This window comes from Nilaparvata lugens, chromosome 3 (assembly GCF_014356525.2).
Source record: "Nilaparvata lugens isolate BPH chromosome 3, ASM1435652v1, whole genome shotgun sequence".
NCBI classification, from domain to species: Eukaryota; Metazoa; Arthropoda; class Insecta; order Hemiptera; family Delphacidae; genus Nilaparvata; species Nilaparvata lugens.
The window spans coordinates 45975050-45979005 of record NC_052506.1 but is presented as its reverse complement, the minus strand read 5'-3'; positions in this window follow the sequence as shown (position 1 = coordinate 45979005).

The following is a 3956-nucleotide window of genomic DNA, read 5'->3' as shown; positions in this document are numbered from 1 at the left end:
TTTTATTGATTTTGTTCAAAGTTATGATATATTTTTTTTATAGAAACTTTCGTGGAAGAGAAAGACTTCTGTAAATATATAAATTATTTTTCATATTACAATCTTGAATGGGTATCAGCCGAAAGGAAGAGGCGTTTTGGTAGGGTGAGTGGGGGAATTTTGTTAGGATTTGAAAATGCTAGGAAAGGAGAATGCAATTTTATTAAAGTAAATTGGATGCAGATAATAACAATGACCGTAGAAAGAGATAGGTCTTTATATTTGGTTCCAAGTTATTTTGTTAGTAGCTCTTCATGGGAAGCTGATTACAATAGAATGTGTAGTTTATTGAGAGCATGTGATAAATAAATAGAAATGATAATTATGGGGGATTTCAACGGTGGGATAGGGGAGGGACAGGTTCTTCCTGTCGAACTTATAGAGAGTGATTGGGGAATCGAGGCGATTAGATGCTCAAAGGATAAGGTTGTTAATGCAAGAGGGCATATCATTATGAATATTGTCACGTGGTAAATTAATACCACCAAATATTTTAAAATGAACTAATGAAATATAATAGAACTATAAAATTGGAAAGAAGGTTAGACCTAGTCAAAGGATAAAACAACTCAAATCAAGTATTATTAGCGATTAGGAGTAATAGCATTATCAACAAATGATGAGAAAACATGTATAATTGTGATTTAATAATTATGAGAACCCATTGGTAAGATCAAAAAGTTATAAAGCGGCTTACTTATTATTGGCGGATTATAAAAAAAAAAAATAAAATGCATGAACATTGAGGTTAGAGTTACTTGTTTACATTTTGAAAAGAATTAGTCGATCTTGGATAAATCGATAATTATTAGAATCAATACTGAGCGAATCAGCTGATTATTCGATCAACCCATATGACAGGTTGAATTATATAAAATTTACTCATAAAGGATATGTTATGTATACTAAAGGAAGTCGATGTGTAGAAATACAGACACCCATTATTTTTGTATAAATATTTATTATAATCTAAGAAAGCATGATAAATCAAGAGTATACAAAACTCATATAAAGACTGAATGTAGTAACATCGCATGTTAGGATTTATTTATGAAATCAATTTAAGATAAACACTCCATACATTTGTATAAGAATTCTTTTTTATTTAATTTTTTCTATTATAAAGCCGAGGAAGCCCTGATTCCCAAGGCAACCAATTGTATTGAGTCTATTAAATTGAAGGCCAATCAGAGAGTAGCTTACAGAATTATTCATGGAAGAGACAAATTTTTCTGAAAACCTCCTTCTTCTGGCTTAAGATCCCGACCGGAGAGGATGCACATGGAGTTTAGGGTTTTTTCTCTTCCTTTTAAAAATTTTTAATGAACTATTAAGCCAAACCCTTTTTTAAATGTAATGTATTTGTGTTGAATGTTAATTAGCTGTGAACTCAGTGCTGTCAAGGAGTTCGTAATTTGTAAAGATTCCCATAAAATAGCTTTAATTCGAAAGAAACTTATAAAAATCTGGATCACGCGTTAGCCCAGCAGTGACGAAAAGGAGCCTACCCAATTAATTATTGGAAATAATTAATTCAATCCACGAGAACGCCTAGAACTTCAATTCAGTGAGTGATAATTCAACGACCTCGTTTTTTCTACGTTCAGTGGGGTAATTATTATTAAAAAAAAGCGCTATTCCAATTAATTTGAATTAAAATAAAAGGTCACCACGTGTTGGACAATATCACATAATCCATAAGAACATTTATGAATTTATTTAATATATGTAGGAAGCTTACTTCCATGCACAGCCCGAACTCATATAAATCCCTGAGATCTCATGTTTGAATATTAATTTATTAAATATTAATTTTGTTTATTGAACAAAATATACCATATCAAACTTATAGGCCGAACAGGTTTTTATTGGCAGAATTTTGTATTGACTGGAAGTCTAAATATCAGCATTAAATATAATATATTTATAAATTTGAAACACACTATTGTGAATATTAGCGAAACCTGTGATAATTACTCAGATTCTAGAAAACATTTATTTAAGTAAATTATAGATATATCGAATATTTTATGCACATATTTTTATGGGAATATATTTTGTGTTTTATGTCAGCATACAAACTCATAGAATTTTTTATTATATCCTAACTCATCTCGTGATATACAGTTTGAGCTGTTTTAATATCAACAAATATTTAGCAGCACTTAAAATTATTGAATCAAGTAATATTAACCTTATTCAGAGCACTCAATGTTTATCATCCTTTGATGATATCCATTTTAACTGCCAGAACAAGTATATTAAAAAGTATATTAATAGGGTTCCAGTTATATCATATAAGGATCCAGAGAGCTTCAAGAACTGGCGTTGTAAGTTCTAAGGAATTTTGAAAGGGTATATTGGTGAATACTTGTATTCACGACGAGCGTTTTAAGAATCAACTAGAAACAATTATAGTTGGTCCTGATTATTCTCTAGTGGTACATGGTTACTGATAATCAGTCATCAAATATTCTTTTAATTTCCTCACTGGTATTCTTCAAGAACTTCACAGAAGCAGCGGTAAGAATTGTCCATCACTGGTCATTGAACCTTATGGTAATTACTTATATTTGGAATATTCGTGTATCTACCACTGAGCTAGAGCTGAGGTTTGAACCCAGTAATTTTGCGAGCCGGACGGCCTTAATTTTTTGTGAATTTATTCGCAAAAGAGGGAATTTAGAAACTGCTCTTATAAATATCAGAAACATCGTATTATCTGTGAAGGATTTACAATCCACAACTTCACATAATGGCTTCACAACGTGGGACTCTATCATAAGAGATAACCCCCCAGGAGCACAACATCACAATATGTGTGATGAATCTGGTTTGACGGTGTTGAACGGGAGAATGAAGGGTGATTAGGAAGCAGAGTATACTTTTATTGGAGCTATGGTGTCTTCAATTATTGATCTGTGTCTAGTATCAGCAAGCTTATTGGGAAAGATACATGATTTCATGGTGAGCTGTTGCATTTTCTCTGATCATATGCCAATTACTCTATGGTTGAAGCTTAGGATAAAATACCAGCCCAATCAGATACTCAAGTCACAGTCGAAATTAAAATGGAGAAAGGAAAACGCGGATATTTACAAAAATGAGCTGGAGGTGAGATGTAGAGATTTCAACTCTGAGGGGGGATGTAGATAATAATTGGACTAATTCATTGAAGATGATACATGAGGCTGCTGGCAGACAGGCGATTGATAAGAAGAGAAATTCCAAAATTTTTGAAAATATATGGTTTGATTGGGACTGTAGAAAAGCTAGAGATGAAAGTTTTGCTAATATGCAGCTGTTTAGAACTTGTAATAATGAAAGGACTAGAAACATGTACATAAGTGTAAACAAAGCATATAAAACTATGTGTACACAGAAAAAGAAGGATTATTATGAGAGCATTGAGAATGAATTCAAAGCCATAAGGGATACAACAGAATTTTTGAAGCTTGTTAAAATTTTCAAATGGAGTACATATAAGTTTTCAGTGGATATAACAGTGGAGGAATGGGTGATTCATTTTGAAGGTCTGTTGGCTTTAGAGGGGAAGGGTAAGGCTATCTTGTATGCTGAACCTTGTTGGCAAGATCATATTTATGATGCTGAGATAAGCCGTTCCGAGATAGTGGCAGTATTGAAAAAATTGAAAGATGCGAAAGCAACAGGAGTGGACAGCATACCAGGAGAATTTTTCAAATACACCCCACAATATTTCATAGATGTATTGCTTGGAATTTTCAACCGTGCTTTTGGGCTTTGGCAACTGCCGGCCTGTTTTGGAAAAGCTATCATTTTCCCTATACATAAGAAAGGGGACATTGCGCTAGTTCAGAATTATCGAGGTATAACATTCATAGATGCAGGAGTGAAAGTGTTTGCCGGGATATTACTGAGTCGATTCGAGAAATGGG